We start from the raw sequence: 16,506 nt of genomic DNA, 5'->3' as shown, positions 1-16,506 counted from the left end.
TTGCATTTGCATTCCATGTAGATTAGAATTGATTGCATGATAGGTTAGCCAGATTTTTAAAAAATGCATGTTTAGAAGGTATTTAGAATTGATAATATCTCGCATTTAGTTAGATTTTTATTTTTAGCAATTTTTAATTACGAATTAAAAAAAAATCATGCGCATGTCATGTAGGATTAGGTTCATGAAATGCACGTCATTTAGTGTTTGTTGCCAGGTTCATTTAATTAGAAGTTGTCCGTCATTAGAATTAGGTCATTAGGTTAATTTAGATTGCACATTTAATTATTGCATTTCTCTAATTTTGAATTCCATGGAAAATACCAAAAATTGCCTTAGGATAAATCAATTTCATAGACTGCATTTTATTTACATCATATAGTTAGGTCATATTGCTATGTCATATCCTTTCATGTTAAATTAGTAGCATGCATTGCATAAAGCATGATTCTCATTAAATAAGTGAAAACAAACAAAAAAGAAATTGCGTGTCAATTAGAAATCATATTTAGAACTGTTAATGTGAATTTTGATTTAACGTTGCAGATGTTTTCGTTGCTATGAGGTAAGTCTTGCAATTTATTCATAGTTTTATCTGGGTATTAAATTGATGGTTTGCGCATCCGTATGATTGCCTCACATATTAGGGAAGTGAATTAAAATCAATTCAAGCTGCCTGCAAAACATTTTTTTTTTTTGAAATAAAAAGAGAAATGTACTGAAAGGGCATTAGAAAAGTCTAAAGTAACCAAGTCCTCATACCTAAAGTCCCTGGTTCCTAGAAGTAAAATAATTATCCTATTATTTTACTTATGTGTCTAATCGACCTACCATAAATTGATTAGTGGCGGCTCCCTTTTGCATGCTACATACTTGAACCTAAGTCACAAATTGGTATGGGCTTGGGCGAGCCCGAGCTAAGTTTAGGCTTAGTAATCTATTAGCCAAACTCTAAATGGTTCGGCTGAAAATTTGGTTGCGACAGTAGAGTATGTTGCTATTGGGAGTTGTTGCTCTCGAATCCTATGGATAAGACAACAACTAAGAGACATTGGGATTGAAGAATCATGTACCAAAATCAAATGTGATAACACCAGTGCCATTAATATCACCAAGAACCCAATTCTTCATTCAAGGGCAAAGCATATAGAGATTCGACATCACTTTAAAAGAGATCATGTCCAGAATGGGGAGATTATGATTCAGTTCATTGATTCGAAGAATCAACTAGTAGACATCTTCATAAAGCCTTTGGAGAAAAATCTATTTGAGTCTATTCGCACCAAACTGAATATTATATCTATTTTGGAGTAAAGTCTAATTCAGTAAAGTCTCGAATTCAGGTATTTTATTTTTGGAATGAAAATGTATGATTATTCGAATCGTTGTTTGCCTATTTTATTTTTGGAAGTTATCACTTTCGATTTTTTGAATTTTTGACAGTTTTTATTTTCATTTATTTTAAAAAGGCAGTTTTATTTTACCCTGTGACGTTTCGATTTTCCTTGTGACTTTTCATTTTCTTTATATACACTCTTGTATTTGTTTCGAAGCACTTTTTCAAACCCTAAAATAAAGACGCTCTACTCTCTTGTTTCTACTCTCTCATTTTTACTCTCAATATTGTTCCACAAGTTTCAAACTTTTTCACTCAAATCAATCTAAGAAATCCTCCAAGCCTGCAAGTATGTCTTACTAAAGGAAATCCTCCTAGATTGCTAACTAAGGATCTCAAGGCATGCTAGATGGACAGATTCATTTCGATCTTACAGAGGAAGACTCTACGCGCAACTCTCCACAACATTCTCAGCAGCAGTTTACTCAGAATGTTCCGCGTGAACCCCTGGAAGAGGAAGTTGTAGAAGACGTTGAGCCTTTTAGAGCCTCGAGACCCTAGGTTCATTATAAGCTCTACACTCATTTAAAACTGGGTGGAACCCCCATGACTGTTATCAATGAGTTTCTAAGAGAAAAATGTTATAAGAACGAGACTTTGTTCTTAAGGAGGATGGAAGAGTTAGGAATTGCACCTAAATGATCGGCAGGCAATGCCTTTCTGCTTTTTCCTGCAGACCCTAAGTTTGGTTCGAATCATCCTAAGAACAAGGATGATGATGAGAAATTTTATTCTAATTTTCAACCCAAGAGTAGATGTTGTTGCGAATGTTCCTGGAGAAAGAACAGAATTGTTTCGTTCTAAGGAACACAAGAGGGTTTACTCACAGATGTTGAAGAGAGGGATGATGAACCCTTGTACTATTGATTTTGATTTCCTAAGACTCTATCAGGGTTAACTTTAGGGAGAAGTTAGCCTTACTTCAACTGGAGAATTTTTGTTCTAAGACAACGATTGCTTATCCAAAATTGATTGCTTATTTCTATTTGAACCTCTCTTTTCTTGACCAGAATCATATCACATTTACTGTGTATGACAAAGCCTATGTGGTGGATGAAGACACATTGGCTGATATTATTGGGGTGGAAATGAGTGGTTTTCAACCAATAAATGTCTCTTTTGGTCAAGCAATGAGATTCCTTATCAATGACAAGCTACTCGAAGGAGGCGTCACTTATTCCAGACTGTCAGCCTTAAAGATTATGTTGCACAAAGTGGTCATTAACTGCATTAGACCAAAGGCCGCATCAAAAACTGATGTTTCTAGGTTCAAAGCTTGGCTCATGTTTGCTATTCTCAATAGGATGAGGTTTTCACTCCCACACACTATCCTAATGCACATGCATGGGACGGTTGTGAAGGACAAGGGACAGTTGCCCTATTCAACGCTGGTTACAAAATTGTTCAGACACTTTCAGATCGTGTTTCCAACCTCTCTCTACTCTAGAACTGTTGCTCCTATGGTTATAGGACTAAAAATGATTTCAAAGACGAGGTTGAAAAATCTGAATAAGGTTATTGATTGCATGAAGAAGGAGTCCTCTAGCAAAACCAAAGTAGAATATGCTGCAATGAAGAGAAAAGACAAGGAAGTTGCAAGAGAACCGGTCAAGAAGGGAAGATCTCTCATCCTGCAAGACGAAGAAGAGGATGATGATGATCTTACCATTTCTGCACTTGCCTTGAAGAATCTTCGAGGTTTTGTTGGTGCTGAGCAACCATTGCGCGGAGAAGGAAGAGAAAGAGATGAAACAAAGCCAAAAGAAGAAGCAAGAGAAGAAGAAGGAAGAGCAGAAGAAAGAGATGAAACGGAAAGAGGTCTTGTGGATGAATCTTATGAGGCAACCATTGCCATATCTTTATCTACAAATTCTAAAGCAACTCGGAGTGGTCAAATTGGAGTACGTACAGAGGAAGCACATCACTCTCATCCTGAAAAGGAGAAAAATCAAGAAGAAGAAATCATATCTCCACTTGTAGGCACACAAACAAGGGGAGTTGTTGAGCAAACAAGGACTTCTTCTCCTCTTTTTATGAGTGGTGGTATCACTCGGTCTCCAGCACACCCTGAAGATGTCTATGCTTCTCATTTCTCTAAAGTAGACACTAAATAATCCACACCAAGTCATGGAACTAGGAAAGTTGATGTTCCCTCGTTTTTGAACTCTCCACGAACTCATTTTACTGAGAACAGTGTGCAAACAGAACCAACTGCTGATTATCCAAGGATGATTGAGCTTCTTTTGGAAGTAAAGGCTCAACAATATGCTTTGGAGATTAAAATCCAAAAACTCCATATTGCGTTGAGATCCTCCTCAGACTTTCACCCTAACAAGGTACAGTCCTTAGATACTCAAGTACAGACTCTAAATCAACAGGTATCTCAAACCGTTGCCCAAAATCAAGTCGAGCATGAATAGACTCATCAACTTATCAAGACTATGCAGAATCAAGTCGAGAATGTTCATTTCTAGTGCCAAAAGATTGAGGAATCAGTGCAGTCATTGGGGGATTTCCAGCTTGTTCGACTTCCAAGAAAGCCTTGATTTTTTATATTCTTTCTATTTGACTTTCTCCACTTTTTACGGTTGACAAAAAGGGGGAGAATATGCAGATTTTTTAACCTTTAACTTTTTGCACTTCTTGTAGATTTGATTTAAGTTTGTTTTGAACTTATTATGCAGAACTTCTTGCAATAGTGATAATTATGGAGGTGGATGTGAATGTTTAATCTTGATATATGTTTTTTTAAGATTAATTTGTTTTATGAGGTTATAAAATCGATGCTATCCAGATACTTAACTAATTTATGTTATCATGTACTACTAAGAATTGTTTTGCAGGTTATAAATTTGTAAATCTACAAGGAAGTTTGTCACCATAAAAAAAAGGGGGGAGATTGTTAAAGAAAACTACTTTGATGTTTTGAAGATGACAAAACTTATCCAAAGTCTATTTTGAAGAATTCTAGATTTTTGTGTCAAAGTTTGAAGACTCCCAGATTTTGTCAAAATTTGAAGACCCCCCAGACTTTGTGTCAAAGTTTACCCACTTTGACAAATTCCGGACTGAACAAAAGTGAAGGATGAAGACATCTCTAGATAAGGGATTTTCTATTTTTCTTCAAGGGATTGGTTCATATATATTATATATGAACTTTTGGTTGGAAATATCACCTACAAGATTGGATATCTTTATTGGAATCAATTTGGATGCACCAAATCTTTTGAAGGGTAAGTATTTTTGGTAAGAATCTACTTATAAAAACCAAAATCCTAATTGTATGGGCGAACATGATTGGCGGGCTTTTATCACAAATCGTCAAACGGCTCGAGATCTCCTTGATTGATTATGTCCAACAGGTTGATTGGAAGAATTCTTTTGAAAAGTGCCAACGGTCGAGAAGGCATGTATGAGTATTTAAGTATGACTCTCCAGTTGTTCGATAGAGCGCGTGAAAGAAAAATTCCAAAGTCTGAAACTTCCTAGTATCTTGTTACTTCTTACTATGTGCTCTAAATTGTACTCAAAAGAGAGAGAATTATAGTGTGACTTCGTGAGAGAGTAGGAGACACTCTTCACTGTGAAGTTGAGATCACAAGATTGTAAATTCTTTTTTGATTCATAGTAGGATCCAGCCAGAAGGTTGTTAACGTGGGAGAGTGGACGTAGGTTTGATCTAAGCCGAACCACTATCAATTTTGTGTTCATATTCTCTTCCTTGAACTTCTTTATTTTGTTCGTAATTTTATTTAATTTCTAAAGTCTGAATTCGCTCAAAGTCTGTTGTTCTTCAAACTTAGTTTCTTCAAAGTAAAATATTTCCATTTTTATCTGTGAAAAATTGTCTTCACACCTATTCACCTCCCTCTAGGTGTTTATACTAACACTAACAAACGTCACTTATAATGCTCATACAAAATACGTGAATATAATATCATTGTCACATATTAGATACTACATGGTAGGAATGTTGCCATGCAAGGTGTGTAGGGGTGTGTGTTCTTTTTATGATTATGTTTTATATTTTGTTCATTTTTCGGTGCTTTTCCTCAAACGGGTGCCTCTCCCCAGATTGATTCTTGACTGAGCCAAATTTTGACCGAGGTACAAGAAAGCATCCGGTGCTTTTGTCATTGGTAGGTTAAATAATTAAGAAGCCAATCCAGTTTTGCTAAAGTTTGGACTTGAAGACAAATGAGTTCACAGTTAATACATCAGCGATGTGATGAATAGTTGTTTGGTAGTGATCGTAACCCATTTATAATAATCTTAACTTGTAATCTACTGTATCATTTAGTATGTCCACTTATTAAGATTATTACTACAGGCGAGTCTTGCAGAAATTTTGAATTCTGAAAGCAGTAAAAAGTTGTAAAGGTGGAATGAGGAATTCATGAAAACTAGCCTTTTTTCTTCCCTCAAGCTAACCAGGTTCCTCAGTCATTCTTCGCTTGGAGATGTCTTATGGATATACGATGCTTGTTCCTTTCCATGATATTGTTTTCACTTTATCCTTTCAACAGCATGGTCTGAATATGGATGTCGTTCCTTAAAATACTCAACACTTCAGCTGGACGTTACAGGAAGAGTCCCGGTAAAGAAGATACTGTCTTATGTTTGATATTTTCCGGAAAATCCGCCTACGTGTCACTGTAATTTTCAGATGGCTATTCAAATACCAAAACATAATGAAATCAATCAACACTGTAAAGCCTATTTCTTGTATAGTTTATCAATAAACAGAAATTTCACAACTTTATTTTTGGATTTATTCTTATCATTGTATCAGAGTCACTATAAATTAAGGAAGCGCCGCCCATTGAGTCTATTATAAAGTGGCAGTCGCAGCAATATTATGTCAGCCGCGTTGGGATCGAACATTTGGTCAAACCTGCCACTGACGAGTGCTGTAATGCCACTTTCTATTGTTTCTTTTGCAAAATTGACACGACCATTAACTCTCTGCCCTCAAAAGAGCCCGACCCTAAAATTACATCACCATTCGGCGTTGCACACTTCGCCACACTCTTGCCACTTCTCGAATTCGCTGACCCCGACAACTTACGGTGCTATTCTAACCGTGTTTGCCACGTCAGCCTCTGATGGTGACTGATGATCGCGCTAATCGGCCATCGACCGGCATTAACCAGACCAGTTTGCCCACCTCCGGTTCAACCTGCTTCAGACTGGTCCTTGGTGTTTTTCGAGTGGTTCCCGAGGTATTTCAAGGTCCTGAATCTATTACCGGCCTTTATTTCTCCATATCAGCTCTGTAGGTACCGGTTTTCTTCGAACTCATTATAGGATCTACTAGGCTTATGCAAGTATATTGCATATTATGAAATAATTGGAAGTTCCAAAACCCATTTAGACGATTATGAATGATTCCAATTATACTTTATGGGCTCAAGAAATATCCAACTTTTTTTAGAGGACATCGGCTTTGACTTTACATCACCGGTGCTATATGTGCAACTGCTCGAAGTACTAGTAAAACTAAGGAGAAATTTATGGTGCATTTGTTTTAGGGAAAATGTTTTCTTGGAATTAGTTTTTCAAACTCCCTATTGAAAATAATTAGTTAATCGAAAACACTTTCCAGTTAAGGATAATATTCACATATAAAATTAGGAAAGTGAATTCCTTATTCTATGGAGGTGAAAACACTTTCTAGATTTGCTCCTCTTACATTTTTTTTAATTTTTATTTTTCTTTTATTTAAAAATAAATTTTTAATTTTTTTCTATTTTTTTCTTTTCTTTCTTGCTTTTCTTTCATTTTCTTTTTTATTTTCCTTCTTCCTCCTCCGTTGGTTGTTGGGCCTAGGCAATCGATCAAAAGTGTCGGCTGTCCTCAGGCGAGTCGAGCCTTGCCAACCTCGCTGTGGCGAGCTCGACCTTCCCTAAGGCTGGTTAGGTTGACCCTCGTCAGGCCTTGACGATAGCGCTAGTGCCTTCTCATAGCCATTGCTAAGACCCAGTAATAAGTGGAGGAGGAAGGAGGAAAGAGAAAGACAAGAAAAAAATATTTAAGAAAACGTTTTTCCTATTCGCCTAAGATAAAGTTGCGAGATTGAAATCATTTTTTTTAATGAGCTAAACACTAGAAAACATTTTCAGTCACAGAACAAATGAAGGAAAACTAACCATTTTCTTGAAGAACAATTTCCCCAAAAGTAGAGGTTGGGACACCTGGAGTGCCATAACTTGGCACGGAGGGACACTTAAGTGCCACAACTTTAAATGGTACACTTAAGTGCCAATATCGGAGTAAAATGGGACACTTAAGTGCCACTCCGGCGAAAATCCGGCCAAATGGCTGACATGGCAATTTTCCGGCGAGTTTGGTCCAAAAACGGCGTCGTTTTGCACGCGCGGCGAAGAAAACGCAAAAAACGACGCCGTTTCGTGTCTACGTGTAAATAATAATATATAAATTAATTAAATTAGATTTAAAATATTCAAAAAATTTTAAAAAAAAAATAAGAAAAATTTTAAAATTTTAAAAAATTAAGAAAAATTTTAAAATTTTAAAAATTTTAAAAATTAAGAAAATTTTAAATTTTAAATTTTTTAAAAAAAAGGGGAGGTCGAACGAGGTGGCTCCCTCGCCGCCCGTTCAACCTCCCCCTTTTTTTCTTAATTTTCTTATTTTTTTTTTTTTTTTGAATATTTTAAATTTAATTTAATTAATATTTATATTATTATTTACACGTAGATACGAAACGGCATCGTTTTTGCATTTTCTCCGCCACGTCAGCGTGCAAAACGACGTCATTTTGGACCAAGCTCGCCGGAAAGTCGCCACGTAAGCCATTTGGCCGGATCTTCGCCGGAGTGGCACTTAAGTGTCCCATTTAACTTTAAAACTCGCACTCAAGTGTACAATTTTAAAGTTATGGCACTTAAGTGTCCCTCGGTGCCAAGTTATGGCACTTGCGCTGTACTTTTGCCCCTAAAAGTATTTTCTTTTTTTCCTAAAGTCTAAACAAACGCAAATGAACACTTGAAGGACTAAGGTAGAAAGAAATATCAAATCCTTATGTGGTTTCGAAGCATTTCAATTCCTTCTATCAATTTGGTTGTCTTAATACAACAAAAGAAGCATGAGATATGCTTGCAAGTCAATATCCACTTCAGAGATTGCCCATTAGTATCAACTATTAGAAAATCTGTATCACATGCATCAAGAGACGAGTCAATTTATTTATGATTTTTTTTATCCTCCATGCATGCCATCTGAGATCAACTAACATTATCCAAACTACAATGGGATTGGATTGTGATGCTCATAAGTTTGCCGAATATTGCGATTGCATGCGTGTTGTGCAATTTTTTATGGCACGTTCAAGTTATTGACTAAGAATATTCGACCTGCTACCTTAAAGGTGCAACGGTCTTTGTCCTTGCCTACAAACATGATGTTTGCCACTCCTAATTCTTCCTCCTCACGTAGACAGTATTGTATGAATTGTCATCAATCTAGTTGTTTTGCATCCAATTGTTATCGACGACAATCTAGGTAACCTATAGAGACAAAGAAAAAATCCCAGCATAGAGGTCCACCTCAATCGCACGTCAATCCATTACTGCTATTATTAAGCATTCCACCAAAGACTCATTTTTTACTTTACCAATTAAAAAATCTTTGTTCCATTTTTCAAGAATTTTGTACTTCTTGTGAAAGCTAGTACGAGCACTTAGAGGGGTGAATAGGTGCGAAAACAAATTTTACAGAGTAAAGTATATAATTTTGCTTTTAAACCAAGTCTGTTTAGAAATAGATTATGAAAAGGAAATTAGTTACTAATAATCAAATAGAGTTATGATCAAAGTAAAAGAGCTTAAGGAAGAGAATAAGAACACAAGGTTTATAGTGGTTCGGCTTAATCCAAGCCTACGTCCACTCTTCCGCACTGACAGCCCACCGGCTGGATTTCACTAAGAATCAAAAGAGTTGTTACATTATAGCTCTTCTTCCATTCCACAATGTAGAAACTCTACTACACTTCTTCAAGGTCTCACATAAGTATAAACTCTCTTTTGAGTACAAGTTTTTGCTCAACAATTGAATTGACTAAGAACAAGGAGCTTCAGACTTTGGAATTCTTCTATTGCACACACATTCGAATAACTAGAACATCTTCCTTATATACTCCTCCATGCCTTCATACCCGTTGGCACTTACCAAAGGAGCTCTTCCAATCTACCCGTTAGACAGAATCAATTAGGGAGATTTCGAGTCATTTAAGGAATATGACAATAACCCACCAATCATGCTTGCCTATACAATCATGATCTAGGTTTCCATAAGTAGAACCTTCCAAGTATGATTCGCCAATCAACCGATCTAAATTATCTGAATTGAAATCAAAACGAATAATAGATTCCAAGATGCTATATCCAGTCGAGAGATCTTCTTCAGTCAATAGAATCAAATCCTTAACAAAATACTCAGTTCTGGATAAGACTTCTTCAACGGTCTAGAAACTGTCAATGAGGATAGACTTTGAATCTTGAGTCTGGCGGTTCGGCGGTCTTCAGACTTCGACTAAAGAGTCTCGTAAGTCTTCAGACTTTCAGACTAGACTGATGGAAACGTTTTGTTAGCTTCAAAACACGCAAGGAAGTTTTCTCCAACAATCTCCCCATTTTTTATGGTGACAAAACTTTCCTGCTAATTTGGATATTTTTGACCTGCAAAACAGTACTCAAGCAAACATGGATATCTTATAAAAGATAATTGACTTAGTAAAGACAGCATTAAATCTGCATCCATAGGAAATAAGTTAGTCATGTAAATAAACAACTATCTTTGCCATGAAATACCAATAGTGCTCAAAATAAACAAACGATCAAACAAACCAAATTCAAATCTAGTAACAACCAAACAAAAGTAAAAAGTCATTCAAAAAGTAAGGTCAAAAACGAGAGTAGAGTTTCAAATCTGCACCATCTCTCCCCCTTTTTGTCGCATTAAAAAATGTAGAGATTAAAAGATAATGGAATTATGGTTGCCTAGGAACACAAACAAGCTGGAAATCTACCATTGACTAGACAATCCCTTCCATCTTTTTCAAATCCTCCTTCAGTTGAGCCACATCTTCACCCTTGGCATTTGCTTGACTTGAAGAGCAAGGGCATGAACTTGATCATGCAAGGGAACTGAAGAAGCTTGACCTGCATTCTGCAAGTTCTGAACTTTGCATCCCATGGCATAAATCTGGCCTCACATCTCCATAAGAACAACTAGCACTCTGCAAAAGTCTGCTGAATTATCGATCTGAGTATTGGCCTTTGCATGATCAGTAGGAGTATTTGTAGATGATGGCAAGCCAGCATGATCACTTAGATTTGCCGATGAAACCTCATGACCTTCCTCTGGGAATTGAGAGGCATAGATGTCTTCTAGATCTTCAGGTGAATGATTAACACATTCACTAGGAACAACAATTGAAGATGTACCTCTTTTTCAGCAACTCCCCCGTTTCAATGCCCTCGGGAGATGAGAAGTACGCTTCATGCTCTGTTTCCTCTTGTTCACCTCTCCCTTCTTCTTTTTCTGCAATTCTTTCTTCATCTGCTTCTTTTTGCATTGTTTCTCTCTCTCCACTCCTTTCCTCTTCTTTGTCTCTGTCTCAATCCTCTCTCTCCTTTATCTCTGGAACAACACTTTGTAGATTTCTCAATGCAAGAGCGGAAATGGTAATATCGTCCTCATCCTCTTCATCCTCCAGAACGAGTGCTCTTCTTTTCTTGGATGGAGCTGTCATGAGCTCCTTCCCTTTCCGTTTTGCAACTAAAGAACCTTGGTGAGACTTGACAGGGGTTTTCTCTTTCGATCGCTCCAAAGCCTTGTCCAGCTCTTTCAAATGCATTTTAGAAACCATTTTCAGTCCCACTAGTATTTGATCACATGATCGAACACCTAAAATCCTAGAAGGCTGAATATCGAAACGTCTGAAAAGCTTTGTAACAAGCGCCAAGTACGGTAGTTGCCATCTGTCTTTCGCCATCATTCTGTACATGTGAAACATGATTATGTGAGGCAGAGAGAACTTCTTGCCATCATTGATAGCATACATCAGCTTTGCTTCTGAGTTAGAGACGTCGGTCTTTGAGGTTGACTTGGGTCTGAGGCAATTGATCATGATCTTGTGAAGCAAAATGTTGAGGTCCATCCCAAACAAGCTCCACCGTCGCACGACTAACAGACACACTAATCGATTGGAATGCCCCTCGCTCTACTCCAATCACATTCGCCAATATGTCCATGTCAACGATATAGTCATGATCTCGAACACTAAACGAAAATCTACTCGCATCCAAGAAACTTAGATTAGAATAGAAGTAAGCAGTAAGTTCTGGATATGCCTCTGTCGTCTCAGAACAAAAACGCTTAAGCTGAAGTCGAGTGAATTTCTCTCGCAGCTTCACATTCAAAGAATTAAGAAAATGAAAGTCTACACTTCTCGGATTGATCACCCCTCTTTTTAGCAACTTGGAGTAAAGTCACTTGTGTTCGTGTTCCTCCAAGCGAAACAAATCTGTTCTTTTGCTTCGAATATTTGCCCTAACACCCATTCTAGGCTTGAAATGAGTGTACATTTTGTCATCATCACTCCCATCAGGCTGACTAAGACCTCCAACACATGGATCACTAGGAATATACGTAAATACTCGATCTGCCGACCCCGTAGGAGCAATCTCCAATCGTTCCATTGTTCGCAAAAAGTGGGTTTCATTTCGATACCCTTTATCTTTAAAAAATTCATCGATATAGTTCAAGGGAGTGCCTCCCTTCTTCAAAGCAGAGTAAAGCTTAAAGATAAAGGCGGGCTTTTGAGTTCTTACGGGTTCTACATCTTCAATGATTTCTTCCTCCGCTCTTTGATCAATATCTCGAGGTCTAGCTTGAGAAGATTGACACGGTTGAGAATGTTGTGAGCTATGCTGCTGTCTTAGGGATTCTTTTTCCTCGGTGAGGTCAAAATGTGTAAGACCCTCATGCATGTGTTGTGGTCCCCGTTCGCGATCCTTGAAGACTTTCTTTAGGATGCCATTATCACAGTCTTTGAGAGATTCCAAACTCGATTCGCGAAAAAAAGGTGAGAACTTTGAAGATTAAACTAGTGAGTAAAAGTAAGAAAGCGAAGGTCTGTGCTTTTTAGGGTTTGTGAGGAAGACGATCAGTATATAAAGCAGTCGAAAAGAGGCATACGAACGTCGTAAAAGGAAAAACAGAAAATGCCTTTTCAAAAATAACTGCTTTTTTGAAAGAATAGATAATCGTCTTTTAAAAAATAACTCATTTTTCGAAAAGGAATGATTACAATAATTGCAAAACTGGGGAAGATAATTGTACCTTTTCGAGATTAATAACATCAATCAATTACATATTAATAGATAATCGTACCTTTTTGAGATTTTATCCGTGAGATAAATTTCTAAAAACGAGAATAACTTACAGCCGTAAATCTTGATCGTCTGAGTCTGAATATCATTATACTTTTATCCCTGAGTTTGAACTTCTTCAAACTTTAAAATATTGAGTCTGGAACGAATAAGCTCGAATTGACTTTTCTCTAAAGGCTTTGTGAAGATGTCTGCTAGTTGATTCTTTGAGTCAATGAATTAAATCGAGACTTCTCCATTTTGAACATGATCTCTAATGAAATGATGTCGAATCTCTATATGCTTTGCTCTCAAATGAAGAATTAGATTCTTGGTGAGGCTGCTTTATCCACAAAATTTGTGAACAACAACTTCCAAGAGACACATATTCTGCTTCAGCTATAGAAAGAGCTACGGTACTTTGCTTCTTCTAAAACCAAGATATTGTCCTGTTCCCAAGTAATTGACAAGTGCCCAAGGTGCTCTTCCTATCAACTCTGCATCATGCTAGGTCTACATCTGAATATCCAAGAAGAGTAAAGTCTCATTCTTTAGGATACCAGAGACCGAGATTAGAAGTAGATGCAACGTATTTGATGATGCGTTTTGCAGCAGTTAAATGAGATTCTTTGGGATTTGATTGAAATCTGGCACAAATACAAACACTAAACAGAATGTCAGGTCTAGAAGTAGTAAGATAAAGAAGTGAGTCAATGATACTCATGTATAGCTTCTGGTCAACTTTCTTTCCTCCTTCATCTTTGTCCAGCTTCGAGGAACTTGACATTGGTATATCAATTTTTTTGCAATTCTCCAAGCCGAACTTTTTCACAAGTTATTTAGCATATTTTTCTTGGTAAATGAAAATTCCTTCCTTCAATTGTTTTACTTGAAGTCCGAGAAAGAAGGATAGTTCACTCATCATGCTCATTTCAAACTCATCATGCATAGTCTTAGAGAATTTCTTGCACAGATTTTCATTAGGAGATTCAAAAATAATATCATCAACATAAATTTGAACAAGCAAAAAGTTTTTGCTTTCTCTTTTGATAAACAGTGTAGTATCTACTTTACCTTTAACATAGCCATTTTGGATTAAAAACTTACTTAGTCTGTCATACCAAGCTCGAGGTGCTTGCTTTAAACCATATAGCGCATTTTTCAATCTGAAAACAAAGTTTGATTTCCTTGGGTCTTCAAAACCAGGAGGTTGTTCCACATAGACTTTCTCTTGGATAAATCCATTTAGGAAAGTGCTTTTGACGTCCATTTGGAATAACCTAAAATTCTTATAACAAGCAAAAGCAAGTAATAATCTAATTGCTTCTAACCTTGCTACTGGTGCGTAGGTCTCATCATAGTCTATCCCTTATTCTTACATATATCCTTTGGCCACAAGTCTTGCTTTGTTCCTTATGACTTTTCCTTTCTCGTTTATCTTGTTCCTAAAAACCCATTTGGCTTCAATGATAGATTTACCTTTCGATTTAGGAGTCAATTCCCATACATCATTGATCCTGAATTGCTCGAGTTCTTCTTGCATAGCTTCAATCAAGCTTTCTTGGGTTCTATTTCAGAAATAAGAGCCACAACACTAGACTCTTCACCCCTTTTGGATCTTGTACGAATTCCCTCATTAATGTCAAGAACAATGAGTTCTTTTGGATGACTAGCCTTGTGCTTCCAGTTGCTGGTTGATTTGTTAGATTGTTGGTCTTTTTCTTCATTTGATTCTCCAATGATCATTCGTTGCTGGTTTTCTGAAGTCCGAGCTGCTTCTGGAGATTTAGACTTTGTAGAGTCTAGAGCAAGTTCAAATTCTTCAGGTTGAGTCTCGAATCAATTGATTTTGCATAAAGTCTTGGAATTTGACATTCATCGATTCCTCCACAGATTAAGTCTTTTTGTTGTATACTCTGTAAGCTTTGCTAGTGGTTGAATATCCAAGGAAGATACCTTCATCTGATTTTTCTTCAAACTTACCAATTCGATCATTTGCATTTTTTAATATAAAACATTTGCAACTAAACACATGAAAATAGGAAACAATTGTCTTCTTTCCTTTGAACAACTCATAGGGAGTTTTCTCCAGAATAGGCCTTAAGAAGACTCTATTAATAATATAGCACGCTGTAGAAACTGCTTCAACCTAAAAATGAGAAGAAATGTTACTTTCAATTAAAAGAGTTCTAGCCATGTCCTGCAATGATCTATTCTTCCTTTCCACAACTCAATTCTGCTCTAGAGTATAAGGTGAGAAGAATACATGTTGAAAACCAGATTCATCACAAAATTTAGCAAAGTCTTGATTTTCAAATTTACCTCCATGGTCTGTCCGTATATTTGAAATAACATACCCTTTCTTATTTTGAACTTTCTTAGAAAATTTTATAAAATAAGAAAAGATTTCAGACTTACTTGCTAGGAAATATACCCAAGTGAATCGTGAATAATCATCCACAATTACTAGGCAATATTTCTTACCTCCAATGCTCTGAGTTCTAGTTGGTCCAAAGAGATCCATATGCAAGAGCTGCAGTACACGATTAGTGGACACTTGATTTATTGATTTGAATGAATTTCTTACATGTTTTCCCAATACGCATGGTGTGCATAGGTTAGACTTTTGGTATGTCAGATTGGGTAGTCCACAAACAAGCTTCTTTGCTGAGATTTTGGCTATTTGCTTCATGTTGATGTGCCCAAATTTTCTGTGCCATAGATTCGCTTCATCTTGAATTGAGATTAGACATTGAGATTTTTCCGGTCTGATATCCAAGAGATAGATATTCCTATGTCTTCGCCCCATGAAAGTCTGAGAGGAGTCTTTACTAGTTCCTGAATATATTCCTTCTTGAAAGTTGATTTTGAAACCGATGTCGCACAGCTGACTGATACTCAGCAAGTTGTAGTTGAGTCCTTATACTAAGGAAACGTTATTGATTGTGAGACTTCCAATCTTTATAGTTCCGCATCCTACAATTATGCCTTTGCTACTTCTACCAAAAGAAACTTTTCCACCATTAACTTGCATAAGCTTTATGAAACAACTTGAGTCTCCTATCATATGTCTAGAGCATCCACTATCCAAGTACCATTTAACCTTTTTCTTGATAGTGACCTGCATTTAAAAAAAATCTCAAGCTTTCTTTGGTACCCATATTTTCTTGGGTCCAATGTAGTTAGTGTGATATACAGTCTTTGTCCAAACCTTTCTCACAGGTTTCCAAACCATATGACATTTTTTTCAAAATGCTCGAGCTTTTACACCTAGAACATTTAAGAGCACTGTGGCCTACATGTTTTACAAAAACTTTTTGGAAATGATTTTTGTAAGAATCTTTTGTAGGTCTTTGTTTAATTCTTTCATTTACCTTAGGAAAATCAATTAGAGGAATGGTTTCAACAGTCATTCCCAAACCTGATTTGTTGAAGTAAATTCTTTCTGCTGAAAGAATCTTTTCTAATTTCTCAGATCCTATAGAAAATCTTTTAGAAATACTTGAGATATCATTTTTCAAAAATGCATTTTCTTTTGAAAGATTGTTTGTATTTTCTTTCAAAGTAATAACATTTTTATCTAAACTTTCAACATTTTCCTTTCAAACAATCTCATGTTGCTTTAGTGCAGAATTTTCCCTTTTAAGTTCAAAATCCTCTTGAGAGAGATTTTGAGACTAAGACATAATTCATCAATATATTTGGAGACTTTAG

The 16,506-nt window shown here is 36.5% G+C and overlaps 1 pseudogene; it reads right to left on the bottom strand.

Moving 5' to 3' along the window:
* LOC120288871 overlaps positions 1 to 12,120 on the bottom strand; it is a 60,252-nt pseudogene extending 48,132 nt beyond the window's left edge.
* Positions 12,121 to 16,506: the final 4,386 nt, after the last annotated feature.

This window comes from Eucalyptus grandis, chromosome 10, assembly GCF_016545825.1.
Source record: "Eucalyptus grandis isolate ANBG69807.140 chromosome 10, ASM1654582v1, whole genome shotgun sequence".
NCBI classification, from domain to species: Eukaryota; Viridiplantae; Streptophyta; class Magnoliopsida; order Myrtales; family Myrtaceae; genus Eucalyptus; species Eucalyptus grandis.
This window is presented reverse-complemented; position numbering and strand designations above follow the sequence as displayed.